The 17,358-nt window shown below is 38.7% G+C and overlaps 1 protein-coding gene across 1 annotated transcript in view; it reads left to right on the top strand.

Moving 5' to 3' along the window:
* The window catches only part of LOC103477781 (mannosyl-oligosaccharide 1,2-alpha-mannosidase IA), a 207,581-nt gene that overhangs the window by 2,103 nt on the left and 188,120 nt on the right, over window positions 1–17,358 (top strand). The window lies entirely within an intron of this gene.

Raw genomic sequence — 17,358 nt, 5'->3', positions numbered from 1 at the left:
AAACAAAAATATTTTAGTGACTAAAATTTCTCAAAAATTTAATTAGACCAGGAATTCTGCAACAGGAGAATAATTAATCTTTTAATTTCATCTCTTATCAGAGCTATATGGTGTTCGTTGTAGTTTTCATTAAAATCATGCTCCGTAACGTCAATCCTGCGGTGTGCTGTAACACCTCCATCTCCCTCATGCAATCGCTTCGAAATGATGTGACTGTTTGCAGTGACTCTCTGGCTTGAAGCTCTTTTAAGTCAGCCTTTTGTTGAGCCCTGTGGCACCCATAAGGGCTCCGGAGTGGGAGCGTCTGTAGATCACACATCTGTACCCACTCAAGGCAACTCATGGCAGCGAGAGGAGGTGGAGGGAGCGGGAGGCATAGATGGGGAGGAGGAGTGCGATGGAGGCTAGTGGCTGGCGAATACTCACAGATGGGTTTCAGCTTTGGCATGTGACACGGATAAGTCCTGTTGTCACTCTCTTTTTCAGCTTGGTGTCACCCTCTCACGCTGCTCACATTCTCTCGTGCCTAGAGGTGATGTGCTACATGGTGATGGAGGCGTCAGAGGACAAAGGGTTATTTGGCCCTGGTGCCCTGAGCTTCACTGACTCATAACTTCCCTCGCTGATGCTCTTTCAAGTAGATATCAGATTGGCTGATCTGTGCAGCTAAGTGCTGCACAAGGGAGTAGTTAGAGCCCACCATCCTGTCATCTAAATACTGATGCACAATGTTAGTTGTTTCCAAAACTAGAGCAGGCACACAGAAACCATATGTGGTTTTCTGCTGTTTTTTTTTCTCTCCACCCTCTCCAGTTTGTCGACTGTGCTGCAGCCAGCTTCTGTTTTCCTGGAGGCTTACATTCATGCTGCCAGCACTTGCTGACACATTGTAAACTTTAACTTTGTCCAGGTCTGCAGTTGTAGTAAAAAAAATAAAAATAACTGAACCAGTACAAACAACCTTTTTCTGTTCCTGTTTCAGCAGTTCTGATTTACATTACTTTGTAAAAGTTTGGAGCAATGCCCTTAGTTTTGTGTATTTTGCTGCAATGTGGCAATATTTTATCACTTTTAAAGTAGTTTATGGCAGTATTTCTTCAGGCTCTTTAGAGCTCTTTTAAAGTTTTCATTTTGACTTTTGCTGCCCTTTCAGTGTCCGGCCTTCCCGTTTCCAGGATAATGTTTTTTTTTTTTTTTTTGCACCAATAAAGGAGACTTCAAAAGTCACAGGATGAACCAGTGTTGCTATGCAGCATTGAAAAAATGCTTAGTTCTTTCACAAGACGTTCATCACAATGACACAGTTAATTCCTGATTACAGACTTAACTTCAAAAATATTTTATGAACAGCGTGATATGGAAATGCATTGAGTCTAATTATGACCGGAATTGGCACAGTTTTAGCTCTATCTAGTTTTTTTTCCCAAGACAATAACCGATAAAGTACATTTAGCTGAAACTTGCATAGATGATCTATTATAGGTTGATATATCTCTTGGATTCTGGGTGAGATCTTTACCTAATTTTTAAAGATCAGTCTCTTATAGACATGATTTTTAAATACTGTATAAAACCTGTATGATTCACTTTGCACCTTATGCTCTCTAGGTCAGATAAAAAGGACTGTGCAGAAAATGAGTTAAAACTGCTAAAGCTCAAAGGAAAATGCTGAAAGACCCTCAATGTCAGGAGAATTGCTGATTAAAATCACATTAGGAGATCACAAAAAATTCTTGACTCCTTGGAAGCAGCCTTTCAAAAAGAGAGAGCCGTTGGTGCACAGCGGCGTACACTCTGTGAAGCCTAAGCTATCATACAGACGCTATAAATATTTTATTGTTGTACCAGTTTATATTGTCTTCAGCCAACCCATCACTGCAAATGCCTTTTTTTCCTCACTTTAGTGGAATGTTAGAGAGAATGTTACCCCCCACTGCAAGCCAACAGAAAGGGGCTGCTCCGGCCCACTGAAGGCTTCAATTCCAAAACTGTGAATGGGCATCGTTTCTCCAAACTGCCAGCAACAAGAAAGCAGACTCCCCACATTCTCCCTCTGTGTGTGCATCCACTGCCAAGATGGGGTGAAACGAGGGACAATGACCGCGTGATCACACATCACTAATGTTAAAAGCCAGCCCTCAGGATACCGGCCAATACTCCCAAAGTTGCCAAGGTGCTGTGTACCTATTCCAACAACTGCCTGCTAAAGTAATTCTCATCCAAAAGTCCCCAGCAGGATAAAGACGGGAGTCATTTTCATACAAACCCCTTTTTGTAATTCTGTGATGATGTTTTTTTATTTTTTTTATTTTTCATTTTCTCACTGTGTTGCCTGCACTGCTGCCCGAGTAGCTGTGGTATAAGGAGCTGGGCAGCAGGAATCTAACCACAAACATGCACGCCGAGAGCAACAGGAGGGTGGCATGCATATTTTGTTTCGGGTGTCCTTTAAGCTAAAACTTTGAGTACTGAAGAAAATGCAAAATGCAGAGATGAAGGAGAGGGAAAAACTGGAGTAAAGAGGCCGTCTGAGACTGTCGAGAGCTCAGTGGCTTGGAGGGCTGGAGCATATTCAGAGTGAAGCCTCCCTATCTCTCTCCTCTGCTGGTCTTCACAACATTGCACACATCAAAAGGGTAATGTGCATCTAAAAGCCGTATCTGTAAAGCCGGCGATTTACTCCTCTCTTCGTCCACTGACTGCTTGACAGAGATATGCCGACGCAGTCGAATGAGGCCTTTGCTTGAGGAAATTGGAGCGTACTCTATACCATGGCTTCAAACAGGCGATGCATATGAAAGGGGAGAAGGTAACACGGAGGAGGAGATGGAGCTGACAGCTGAGATCTGCAGTGAGAGGACAGACCCTCTGCAGTTTCTCCTGGCACAGCCTCCTACAGTGGAGCAATAAGTCTTCAGGGCTCCTTTGTCCTGTTTTTGTGCTCACACTTGCTTAGTCGGTCAAGAGCTTGGGGATAAATGTGGAGTTGTAGGTTTACAGATAGAACGGTTTGCTGCAGCTGCATTTTTGTGTAGACTAAAAACAGTGATCACCTGACTGACGGATACTTGTGTGGGTGTATGTACATAAACCAAAAATAATGAGCTGTATATCAGTTTAAAACATTTTTTTTTTAGAACTGACCCTGTTCCCACTTTTCTTTTTATAGAGAGAAAACTTCCAAGTGATGGTTTAAATATAATACAAATACAGTAAAACTAACACTCAGTGGACACCTATGATTGGTTGGCTCTCCTTGCCGATACATTTAAGACATTCTTACACAACTCTGGTGAATTATTATGTGTAAAAGAAATAATTTATAACAAAGTAATTCTGCTCATTCATTTCGGATTTATTTCATTATGTTTGTCTCTAACTACGCTCTACGATATTGTGAAATCTTACGTTGGCATCAGTGGTAAATATGAAAATATCAGTTGCAGTACGTAGCTATTTTCTTTCTTCCTCATGTGTGCATCATACATTCGGTGACCTTTTAACAGTTTGGGTAACGTCACTTCTATCCAGCCGAGACTCTTAAGAAGTTAAATATTATTAGCTTTAAAAATGCAATTTCATAACAGCTGGAATACATTAGCCAACAATCATTGGATTCCAAGCAGTCCTTTCCAATATCAATGTTGCACAAACCGGTATTTTGATGATGATGATGATGATGATTTATTGACGATACAGCCATAATCTTGAAAACTTCAACTGCCAAATAGTTGTTTATGGTGGAGCTATGCTTATTTCATTGTTGCCAATTAATTTCAGAGTTCTTCTTCTTCAAAAAAGAAATGTGTGAAGAAACATATGTGATCATTTGAAGTGATCAAATGATCTCCTGGGAAATCTTAATTGGTGACATTAAGCAGCTGGAGCTGTAAAGCACCTTGACACCACCACACACAAACTGGGAAGTACTCCCCAGAAGTAGGTGATGCTGTAGCTGGACTTTAAATCTACTTATAGAAGTAATGACAACAGAGAGGGGTGACTGACTGAATAAAATGCTCATGTTAAGCCGGTCCCTCCCAGCTGGCTTGGAGCGACATGAACTCCATCCTTCCTTCATTTCCCTGCTGCCTCCTCTCCTTCCCCGTCAGGTGTGCCAAACAACTGTCTGTCTGAGCTAGAGAGATGCTTCCTACTGTGCGAGAAGAAAGAGACGGAAGATGAACAAAGTCTTAAGAAAAGGCTCACACTCTCCTAGTGTTGTCCCGCAGAGCTTGAGCGTTTGTGCTTTTGCTCTCCTCTGTGGATGCTGTGCAAATGTCAGCTGCTGGGGTTTTGAATGTAAGCCCGTCGTCGTCTTCGGTCTGTTTATGTAGGATAGTGAACCGCCCGGACCGCTGTATATTGATATATTGTGCAAGTCAATGATGGCAGAGGCAGGTCTCATCTATTGCTCAGTGCTGCTTGGCTTGGCTTGGCCGCAGACCTTGTCTGTCCAGCAAAATAGAATTGATGACTTGTGTTTGAGCAGCATTCACAGGAATGTTGTAGGTATTCTGCCTTATGTTTTTTCCCCCCTTTCTTTTCTAAAACAATGCGATCATAAACAGTCATACTCCCGGTTAATCTTTTTTTTATTGCAGCTTGTGTTATTGTCTGGGTCTTTGTGTTGACAAACCTTTTGAAATGCAATGTGCCTCGTTGAATGCATTTCAGTCTTCAAAAAAAGCGTCCCTTAGTTGCATCTACAAATTCAAGTAAAAGCAAATTAGATGTACATTGACATGACTTTGAGGGCCTTGAACATGGAATAATAATTATTGGAAAACTTATTTTTCTATCAGAAAACCTTTGTTTAACTAAATATATTGCTGTTTTATTATACGGCACATTACATTTTAACCCAATAGTTGTCCTGTTGACAGATTTTCACACACTAGCTGTTCCCTGCAGCTCCTCCAGAGTTACCCCTGTCATCTCTGCTGCTTCTGCGGTCAACACTCTCCTTGATCTATTCTTCAGTATTGCTAGATTTTTAATTAATCAATTTGCCAGTACTCTGTGAGATGCTTGAAGGTCAGGGATATTGTTTTCAGCCTAACCCAGTTTTAAGCCTCTCTGCAACTCTATCCCTGATCAGTCTGGTCTGTCCTTCGTATTTATGATGCTCTAAAGGGAGTTGACAGCAAATGTATGTCACACTTAAAGAATTGCATTTGTAAATATTGAAAACAATCCTTTCTTGTCCTACCACTTAATAACTATACACTACTTTGTGTTCTTTCTATCACAAAAATCCCAATAAATATAAAATGTGTTTATTGGGTTTGAAAACAGTCGCAAGGCACGATCCTCCCTTATTGCCAATTCTTCCCATAGTCTTGTGCTAAAACACTGACTGTGCTGACTCACTTAGGTTGAAGCAGAGAGACTTCAAGTTCTAAATAGTTGACCCTAAAGGTTAAAACATCTACATCCAGGAAACGTGTGTTCTGCAGGATAGAGGTAAAGGGAAGGCAGAAACAAAAAAAAGCTTTCGAGGACAGCAGAGGGGATTATTTTTCTGGGATGATGAACGCTGCTTATAAAGTATAGAATAACAACCCTCTCCCAAAGCAATCACTGCAGGAAAAGAATGATCAGGTGAAATGAAGACTGACATTCTTTTGCAGTCAGGATAGTTTTATCTTACTTTTTTTTTATTCTTGCAGAACTCTCTTCAGGGAAAGTAGTTGTTGAGGCAGGCAGGCCATCCTAGTTTAACTTTGGCATTTATACATCAGTGTCCATATACAGCCTGTTTAAAATTCTTAGAGAATACTCATTGGCTGCTTTATATAGGTGTGTTTTATTACAGCGTGTGGCAGTGTGATCTCAGTGATATGTGTACAAAGGGAAGAGTTCATATGGTTATTCATTGAAGGGTTATTGAATACTATTAGAGCTCTAGGGAATCCCTTTGAATGAATTGGTGTGTTTTTTTTGTTTTCTTTTACAGTTGTTTTTATTGTCTTTAGATGATTTATTAGGACAAACCAGAAGTTTTTTTCTATAAAACCAAGTATAGAACAATGAGTTCTTTCTGAGGTCCTGTGTTGGATTTAACCGTTTTGACTCAAAGTGAGACTTAATTTTGAAATGGTTTTGCTGTGAAGATGATAGTGAAATGTTGCATTGCAGTTTTAAAGCACCACCGAGAAATGCAGATTTTATTTATTTTTTTGTCATAATTATGGCCTAGGTTGAAGTCCGCAGACTACAATCTAGAAGTTGAAGTCTGCAGAGAGGTTTTTACTGAAGCTCTATGCACTTCTGTGTTTGCACAGCCTGGTCCTTAAATCAAACTTTCATAGGCTATTTGTTTACTTTCCAGGCCCTCTCTGCCAGTGTTTACTGTAGCCTTCAGGTGTTGCATCAGTTGCCTGTGAAAGTAAAGGGTAAAGTCCCAGGTTGTATTCTGTCATATTTTGATCCTGTGCTTAAAGTGAAGAGCCAAGTTCAGGCTTCAGTCTTGACTCTGTGTTGTTTTTGGAAGTAAATGTTTGTTTTTCTAGGATTTTAACCTCACTCTACATTTTTTTTTTTTTTGCACAATCAACTCCTTTATTGTTGCAATGTTGCAATAAGTTCCACTGTAACGCATATATCTAGAGTTCCCAGCAATACTGACATAATGGGGACATCGTGTGTGGGTACATCTTAATCCTGTCTTTGATGTCCTGTGATAAATGGGAGAAAGGTTCTACTTTAAAGTATCTTTTCCCGGGTCTTTCCTCCCCTTTTGTCGTTGTATTCATATATTACCATAGTAAACTTAAAAGCTAAGAGATCCAATTATTTATGGACTATAAATGCATCAATCAACAGGATGTTCTTTGATGCACTTTTTTAGTCGGATGAAGTTTAGGGTTAGGCTTTATTCTTGTAATTTCCTCATTCTCCATTGGAATCAAAACAACTACCTCATTCAAAGAACCTGCAGCACATTTGCAGCAAATATCGTAGACTGTAAATAATTTCATCTGAAGCAGATGGAGATGTGGTTTCTTGTATTTTGGTATTAATATTTAATGAAAGAAACAACAATTTATTAAAGAGGACAAATCACATCTCATTCTAATCCATTACTGATGGTTTCTAATGGATTAAGAGAGAAGAAAACACAGGCCTAATTAAATAGTAAGCAAACACTAAATAAGATAAGCCACAAATTGTAAAGTCCACAAAACTTGTTGAGTTAGAATGGAATCTCTTTCTACAAATTTTTGCTGATTAAAACCTAAAACTGATCCAGTATGTGTGTAATTCGTACATGTCATAAAGAAGGTTATTTTGATGGACTAACTCTAAATCTAATGTACAAATATAATTAAGGAAAAGGATTTTAGAGAAAACAGCTACTAACTAAAAGTATTGGAAACCACCAGGATTAAGAAGTCTAAAACAAGTAATTAAGAAGTCTGGAAAAGCATCGAAAACAAAAATGTTCGGAAAATGTAATTGTATTTCAAGATTTTATTCCATGACCTATTGATTATTTGAAATTGAGAAAAATGAAAATTGTAGTCTGGAAAAGTAAAGCAATGTTACTTTGAACACTAGTAGCCATATTGCCCATACTAAAAACTACAACTGCTTCTGCACCATTTTAATGATGAGGCTAAGAAAACAGGATGCTTAATCTTTATAATCCCTGCTTTGGCTTTATGTGAGACTGTCCAATGTAACAAACACATGTTCTGTTTTGAGAAGTGGCTTGCTATTTGCTAAGCAAGTGGGTGCAACGGGAGTGGGCTGGAGATCAAGCAGACTTTAGAAATAGAAGATCAAAATCCAAATGTTCTCTTTTGTTTATGTGAAAATATAGTTTTTCTAACTGAATTGGCAGGTTAGACCTAAAAAGAAAAGGTGAATCTGTATTAACAAGGAAAAACCTGTATGGTGCAGCTCTGTCCAAAACAACAAATGAAAAGATTATTGAACCTTTGTAATTGTCCTCAGTCTTGCATGTGGACCTCTATTATATGTCTTGTGCATACTGGATTTAGTGAGTGTGTGATGGCCTGTTAGGCGTGTCTGCTTGTTACTGATGTAGAAAACTGAGGGGATAAAAGGTCTAGACGTGGCCTTGTTTACTGTAAGCTCTGCTTGACATCTTTTGCTTGGTGCTGAATGAAATATCCAACACTCCCTTTACCACCCTGCCACCGACATCCACCCACCCTTTCACTTCACTCTGGCTTTGCGGCACAGCAAACATACGAGAGGAGAAAAGAGAGAGTGGCCTAGATGTAACCAACAGACAAACGGAGCCGCTAGCTGAGTCCCAGCCCCTGGCCTTTATGCCTGCCTAATTGGTCAGAAACAGCACGGCCTGGCTGTGTTCAGAGTAATGCAAAGACATCAGATTTGGGCAGACGGAGCTTCCATGTCCCCATCTGAGTACCTCTTGTTTTTCGTTTAGTCCTACTGGTAATGTTTTGTGCATAGAAAGCACCGTCTCTGACTGTCTGTGTTACTCATTGTTTTCTGTCTTGTCATCCTCCCTGCTTGTTGGTATTGTGTGGCCGCAGGCATGTTACTACCAACCATCCCTTCCTCTGGATCTCCAAACAGCCAGCGGGAGCTTCCTGGCTGCTGTCGTCGCAGATTGTCCCGTCTGCGTTGTTGTTATTGTTTTGTGACACGGTCTTGGCCTACTTTCAAGAGAGCTAAACAATGCTGTCAAATCTTTGACCTGCAGTTTAGGCAGATACCTGGAAGATGACTAAAATATTTACATTTACTCAGATCAGGTTGTAGCCGTAATTTTGAATGGAACTCTTATCAGATCTTTTTCATGGTCAGTACTGTACGTTGTTTTTTTTTTTTTTTTTTGTGGGTTTGGAGAAAATGCATCTCCCTAGTGATTTTTCTCCTTCATCAGCATCAACGGGCAAATTGCCATTAATTAGCTGAATGCTTACAAGAACGTTTTAGCCCGAGCTGGGTGTATTTGTTCATTATTATCGCAATTAGGTTCCTAATCAAATGGCAGCAATGGTGCTCAGTACTCATTAGGGAGCCATATAGATTTCTCGGGTTTCCGCCGAGGTTGTGTGATGGGCTCGCCAGATAATTGCAATTTTCATCCACGGGTTGGCGGCAAGGCGGTGGAATAACAAAGAAACTGATTCCATGGTCAACTAAGGGGTGAAAACGAGGACTTTGGTGATCATTAATCAAATGGAAAGCGAACTAGACAGGTTGTTTGTCATATTTGTTGGAGACCAGTGTGAAATCTGACACAGACAATAACTTCTACTCAATAAACACGCACAAGTGTTTGGATACTCAAGTTGACCAGAAGAAAGTTTGGCATTTTAAAACTCAATGATTGTCCTCTGAAAACATTGAATGTAATCTTCTTTACATCCTTCCACTGACCCCGGTCATTGCTGAGAAAAGGTTTTCCAGCAAAATACAAATCTAAAAAATATCAGGGTACCTTTATGTTGACACCCTTCAGTTTTCTTTTCACATTCAGTGAAGCAGGCAATGATCTTCAGTAACAGGAAATGGGTGTAGCTAGTTTCTGAAGTATCGTGTAACGGGTTTTTGGAGAACCCCAGATGTGTGGTTTCAGTTAAACAGAAGTGACAGTTTGTTGGTCTAGACCAACGAGCCTAAATACTGCTGATGTCGAGTTGTACTCTGGCTTCATATAAACAGTTTCCAAACAAAACATCCCGGTTTTCAGATCTATTTACTTTCATTTTTAACTCTTCAAAGATGCAAGTAGATTAGAAACCTCTTTAAGCAGGAAATTGTGGATTACTGAAAAAAATTAAAAAATAATAATGTCAGCACAGCAACTGGTGTTGACCCAGAGTAGGGAAGTTGCCGTTTTTGCCTGAACTTGCATGTTTCCTGTTGAAATGTAGAACATTAAAAGGAAATTACATTGCAATTCTTTATATGAAAAGGGATATTGACCTCAAAGAAAATATGCGTTAAGCTTGCACAAATCATAGAAGAAAACTGTTCAAATCTGCATTTACATTAAATGTCTCTGAAGTGTTTTTCAACACACCTATACCCTGCCGAAGTCAGTCTGGGATTTACAGACAGTGATTCATGTCACCTACTTAGGTTCTTCTCTCTCAACTAGTGGCATAATGGTGCACAAAATCATGATTTGGCAGATTTTTGCTACTGTTGCAGTAAGAGAAATTAAATGTTTTAACTAAAGCCTAAATACAGCATGGAAATAATACACTCACTAAATAAAAGTGCATCATATATTAAATCACAGTCAATATGTATTTACAGTACAGTCGTAAAGGACTCCCTGGATGCAATATTTGGCACTATGCTAAATGTTATGCACTCCTGCTCTGTATAGAGTAATAAATTTAGCCTGTTGAATGGACAATAACTTATGTTTTATTTTAGTAGTAGTGAGGTGTAATGGTAAAAAAGAAATGTATGAATATGGTAAAATTATAATGAATAATTTAATGGCAATTTACAGCGGTATTATAGCAAATAAATATTTTCCTGATATCATGCAGCTCCCTTTCAAAATTAAACCATCTCAAATTAAATACTTTCTAAAAATATTTGAGATTTAAAATAAAGATAACAAAAATCTACAAGGTGCACGTTTAAATTTTTTTTACAAACTTCAGAAGAGCTATTTTACCTGCAGAGTAGGCCAAAAACAATTAAATTAGAAATAAACACTTAAAAGTTGAGGAAGGTTTTCAGTTTCATCAAGTCAAGTCATGTTCATTTGTATTGCACATTTCAGCAACAAGGCAAAGTGCTTTGCATCATAAAAACATCATACAGTTACTAGTTATGAAACAAGCAATAAACAACATTTTGTCAAATGGGGGTCCCAGGATTGAACCCTGAGGTACCCCACATGTCTTGTGTTAGAGACAAGAGTAAAAAGTCACATTCTTCAAAAATGTATGTTTCGAGAGGTTTTTCTTTCGACTCTAGTTGAAGTAATTTTGCTTAGAAACATGCGCCAAAATTTCACTCTGTGAAAAGCTGGTAGAAGCTTTCCCCAAAATGTTTGCAGCTCTAATGGCAGAAGACAGTTCTTGTACAAAGCATTGACTCTGGGGAACTGAACACAAATGCAGATTTTCATATAAGACAAAAGAAGTAGTACAAATTGTGTTCTTAATTCTACCTCACAGTAATGCCTTTCTTAGTGTTGATCTGTGTGGCTGTTACACAATAAAATATGCAAAAGTTCAAAAGTTTCTACTCTAACCTTTGAACCCATCTGTTATGCATCTTTGAATCGGTTTCAACATGTCATTTGGAGCATTTCGCTCAGACGTCGCTGAGTGAGGGAAGGTAAACCTTAAATGTTACCTTTAACAGACTTGGCCTCTAAAGTAGCTGGAATCTGGCTTCTACCTGCAAATAAAGGACCTGAAAGCAAGTCGACACAGTACATCAAATTTACTCCAGAGTTGTATGCAAATTTACCATGGCAGCTTGCACTATAATGATAAAGGTTTTTCTAATTCCATTTGACAAATGAACCATTATTCTGACAGTATATCATTTGTCTGGGCTGTAATATTTTAATGAAACTACCTCTTTTAGCTCCACTGAATATTATGAGAAGAGGACGTTGCACAGCTCAACCTTTTAAGATGGATTTTTGCCAAGATCTCAGCAAAGTACTGTCTTGTAACTTGGCAACAACTGCACTATGATATCATTTTGCATACTAATTTGACTGCAATTGTTAACAAATAGGTTGAAATGAGAACAAAAATATAAGAACCGATAGACATGGTGCTGCTTTCTTTTGAATGACTTGATAACCAACTGCAGCAACAAGACAGGTTAAAGTTTGGCGCTCTAAGCTGTGGAGGATGTTGACAGTTTGGCTGTAATTATGTTGTAAACCCTTCTTTTATCAATGTGCTACTTCCACTGAAACATAAACTCCCAACCAGTGAGACCACAGCTGTCTTATTTCAAACAAATTTTCCTTCTTTCTCAGAAGAATTTCTTGGGTGTTGTGATGGTTTGCCAATAGTTGTCTGTAACTAAATCTGTAGTTTTCCTGTAAGCAACCACAGATGTTATGAACCGTTCTCTTAGATTTGGAAGTTATTGTAACAGTTGTCAGCGCTCTGCTTTTAGTCTGTACATAAAATGTAAAGCATCTGTGGTTACTTTCTGCTGGAAAAGTCGAGCAGAGTTTCTTTCGAAAGGGAGCGCAGAGGTTATGGAAAAAGTTAAGCTAAGGTAAATGAAAAACAGATCTATCTCTGGGGGCATGGAGCACAAAGCATGCATGTGTGGGTGGAAGGCTGACGACGCTGTTGCCATTCTATTTTCCAAGTAAAATGAGATGGATGCCTGCAATTAATTCTGCTGTGACCATTAGTTGGAGAGCCGGACCCAGCAGAATCAGCAGTGGGAGGCTGGAGCAGAGCTTTGCAAGTGCGTCTGTCTCTGCATGTGACTTTCAGACTGCTTGGCTGTGATACTTGAAACGCAGACTGCTCAGGGACTCTTAAGACCCAGAAAGTCTTTACAAAAGGTGACCATGTAGCCGCTTTCTTTAACCGGTTCTGCCCCAGTCCATCTCTAGCCAGATTTATGTCCACTCTCAGACTCTGTGCGGGCGGCCAGTCCCCGTTTTTCATACACACTTCAGGGGGAGCACAAGCTGCACCAAGCCTCGCATTGGGCGCGTGATATTTGATTGACAGCAGAGTGCATTCGTTGATTGGTTCTCGATTTACTTCACTACAAACTCCAAACAACAACATTTAGACCACCGCTGGGGTGAAAGCGGCTCAGTGTGGAGGAGCGTAGTTATGAGTTTAATCATAAGCAGCGGCAGGAACACATGCTTCAACTTTTTCAGCGTGGTAACTGTGATTTAGCAGCCCTGCAACCAGCAAGTCTCTTGTAAGAACCAGACCGCAATGAAGAAGCAAGAAACAGTGAAGTTCTGGCCGACCGTCCGTCTGAGTAATAGTTTTTGTCAACCTGTTGTGAAACTCCAGAATTGCATAATATTAATTTGCCATGATGTGTATATTATTCTGCTCGTAATTTTCTTTTACATAAAGTTCTTGCGTGGATGTTGCTTTACATCTCTTTACTGCATTACCTAAATCTAAAGGTTGCACATGTTTAAAAGAAAAAAATAAATAAATAAAGCTGCTAACATCATAGAGATAGGACCCTACCTCCTGCATGCTTATGAACCGCCCACGTTCCTGCCCATATTTTTGCCCACATTCTTGCCCACAATTGCGAGTAACAGACCATAACAGAAACACTCTAAATTGGGCTAGACCTCAGATTTCAGTTGTTGCCTAGATAAAATCTGAGATTTAAAGACATGAATCCTCCTTCAATGTGCTTAAGTTTAATTTTAAGCATACTTTAAGGGGCATCATCATTTTTAATACCCCTCGTGATAATTTTTTACCTATTGACAGGAATTAAATGTCAGTATGTCCAAAATGAATTTTCAAATTGCATTTTACAAAAAGTTTTAAAGCCAGTTTTTTCTTATTTATATTTTTTCAAACTTTAAAATATAAATATAATTCAGTTTAAACAGTTTATTGCTTAAACTGATATTAAGTCTGCATGTGTTGACTTAATATCTACACATGTAAATATTAACCTTTTCCCATGATGATAACATTATAACCAAATGAATGCCTTGGGATTCCCCAGAGTGAGCTGATGCATCCCACTGCCATTTCCTTTTGTATCTGCAACCTCCACATCCTCATTTTGCATAAGAGGATGGATGGATGAATGGTCCGTTTTTGTTTCCACAGGTCTGCATTTTGTTTTTGTTTGTTTTTTATTTCACCGTAAGCTAAAAAAAAACCCTGATTCATGTATACAAAAAAGGTACAGATATGGAAAAAATGCAAGGAGCTAGTTGAATTTAATTTCTATCATTCCTGTTGGACAGAATCCTCTATCTCCAAAAACTAGAAAAAAAATCATTCTTAATGTAAATATGTACTTTTTGAATACATTATGTTTTTGATGGTTTGATGTGAAATGCAAAAAAAAAAAAAAATCCACTGTGGTTTTAGATTGAAATATTTGTCCTATTGTGTGCCTGACTCTACTTGACAGTACTGCTTTCATGCATGTGCAGGGCAATCAAGATGCATCCCAAGACTGCAAACATAATAATGCTGACTCAGCAGAAAAGCTCTAGCTATAAGACAACAAACTCAGAAGAAAATTTGAAAAAAAAAACAACAACAACAACAAAAAAACTAAAACAATGTTGGACACAAGCTGCATCAAGCAAACCCAGTGAAGGAGGCCATGGGATTGAAATGGCAGCATAAAGAGATGCTTCCATTAAAGCTCAGGTGTTCCCTCAGAGATAAGAGCATTAGTCATTGTTTCACAGTTGCATCTCATAAACGCCTCTAAAATGATGGGTGTTGCTGACTATAATTACCATTTAGTTAAAACCCAAACTAAATAACTGCTGTGATGTGGTGCTTTGCTGACAATTAGGTGCCTTTTTACATTATCCATCAGGTGTAAAATTATAGAAAATTGTGCAAAATTACAGAAATAACAGATCGTAAAACCATTATTTATCCCCTCCTAGATTAGTGACATGTTTTTAATGATGCTTGCTGTGATGGATTTTCAAAGGAGTGTTTTTTTTCTTTCTGCATACTAATTAGTTGCTAGAAAAGCAGAAACCTTCCCTCAGACTTTTGAAGGGTCTGAGTCCTTGATCTTTCGCATTCTCACAGCAAGCACTAAAGAAATGAATAACATCACATTTGGAGTTGGATTAACAAGCGAATGTGAAAAATGTGTCATTTAAGAAATTCTTTCTTTTGCTAAACATCGACTCCAACGCAACATTCTTTTCATGCCATTTCTGATTTGTTTTATTGTTATTCGGAGCTACATAAACTAACATGGAGATGACTAGGATTCTTGCCTTGTCGCCTCTTGGAAAGTGTGAGTTTTTAGGGGTTATCTTGGGGGATGCATGCTGAGCGATTCATCTACCCCTCCCTGTGTGCTAAACTCATTTGTTCAGTGCTTGAATTAATAATTTATGGCAAGTGTGAACTATGGAGTGTCTCTGCTTTCTGGTTGTAGCCCCCCCCACCCCCCCTCTCTTCAGTTTCCTCCTCCAGCCTTTTTAGTTTTATTGCAATTCTCCTTGCGCTCCATTTCAGATGAATCTCACAACGTCCTCTCTCCGTCTTTGTCACTTCTGTTCATATTCATATGCTTTTTTTTTTCCTTTACAGCTTCTGTTACTCCCTCTTCTTTCATCTGTGCGTGTCTTGTTCAGTCTGGCCTACTGTATAGGAAATACTGTGCTGTTGTGCTTCTGTTGTCTGCCTGTTAATGCAGAGCTGCTTCATGTCTGCCTGACTGTCAGCATCGTGCCCAGTGAAACAGATGGACCAGCTGGCAAACGCTGCTTCTGTTGGTATATTCTGTTAACATTACTGGTTAGAGGGCATGCTGATTACGTCCCCGCTATGTCATTGATGTAAACTGTGATTATACAGTCTCTGTCAAAAACGCTTAATGTAACAGAATGTTTAAATTATGGCCTGGATCAGCGTATCTCCTCGACGGGTGAGACCAGCTCCTGTGCCGTTTGGTGCAGAAAGCTCAAAAACAGTATGACTAATTACACTAAACTTTTAATTTGTTTGGTTTCAGTGAATTTGTCTCTCGCTTAAGGTGTATGATGCTGCCAAGTCTGAAGTTTGGTATCCTGCCAGCATGAAGTGGTTGTTCAGTTGTTCAGGCTTCCTTCAGATTGAAAAGTCTAGGATTTTATTGCTTGAAATGCGGTCTTTAAAGTGGGTCTCGTAAAATGCCAAACCATTCACTAAAGTTGTCCTGCGTGGAGTTTCCATGTGTAGCCCTGTCATGTGTAGCCTAGGCTCTCGCAAATTATTCCAGATTCCTCACACAATCCAAAAACATGACTGTTGGGTTATTTGGTCTCTCTAAATTGAGTGTGTGCATGCCTGGTTGTTTGTCCTGTGTGTATGTATGTGTCTCTATTGACCCGTCCTGGTCTCACCAAATGACTGGCCTACCTCATTCAGGGATAAGCGATTGTAATGGATGGATTAATATTTTAAGTAATAACATAATCTCACATTCAAATGAAAAAAAGTAAATTAAATATGTCTTTCTTTTGAAGAAAAACAGCAATATAACAAAGATATGTATTTATATCCCTAGTGCTACATTTGCTGGCAATGGTAGCATTTCCTATACAATATATCTACCTGAAGAATTGTTTTCATTTATACCTTTTCTTAAGTGGTCTACAAGTCTACAATCTGTTTTAAACGTGCTAACTTGGTAATTAGAAGGCATGTCAAAGGAAAAAGCATTTCTGTTCCACCATCACAAATGAGAACATGTAAAGTTGGCTGAACCTAAATGAGATTTAAATTTGAACAATGTACTTTTTAAATAAAAAAGAAAATTAAGAATAGGTGGTTACTATGTTATTGGACAATAACACAAAACTTGTCTTGTTGAAACTGTGCGATGGACAGAAATGAACCTTTCTTCCAAAACAATAATTTAGCATTGAAATCTTTTCCCCTCTTGGATAAATTCTCAAACTGAAGGCCGAATTTTTCTTAGTTTTTTTTTAGTGTGAGTTTATGTTATTGTGGTCAAAAAATATATTTTTTTCTTTTTATTTGTAGCAGCTCATCCCCAGAGGTGAAAATGCTTGTGACGGGGGCTGTATCTGTGAACGGTGCTCCAAACTAGAATAAACGAGGAGGATTTGTGGTGCCGCATAAGAAGCCAACAGATTCTGGTCAAGATGATTTTTTAAAAAACTAAACCAACTCATGTGTGTCATTGAATTTTAAACAAGTTTTGTTGATTTTTATAGCTTATTGCAATTGAATCTGTGAAGAATATTGGTGGTTCAACAAAATGTGTAGTCCGTTGAAATATGTTTCATCTGCAGCCTTGCAAAACTGTTACAGTCCCAGTTTGTGCAAATATCCGATGCAAAATAAATGTGGTACACATGCAGATAAATGTTAAGCAATAGAGTGACTGTTATTGGATTAACTTATCATCCCACACAGTTTTACACGAGGCTGATTGACAGTGCTAAGACTTACTCCTGGCTCTGATTGGTTGTTTCTGACCGAGCGATATATTTCTACAAATGACAGTAGAACCACAGAAGGCAGAGGAACTTGTTTTTTCCCCCCACAGATTAACTGTCTGATGATGTCAAACAAATTTGTAAAAAACATATCTTTTTTTCCCATAAAAGTTAAATACTGCACCTTTAAAGTAAAACAGACCTTTGCTGATGAAACTGTACACATTCAGTGAACTAGATAGTGGAGT

This window comes from Poecilia reticulata, chromosome 16, assembly GCF_904066995.2.
Source record: "Poecilia reticulata chromosome 16, P_reticulata-male-v2, whole genome shotgun sequence".
NCBI lineage: Eukaryota > Metazoa > Chordata > Actinopteri > Cyprinodontiformes > Poeciliidae > Poecilia > Poecilia reticulata.
This window is presented reverse-complemented; position numbering and strand designations above follow the sequence as displayed.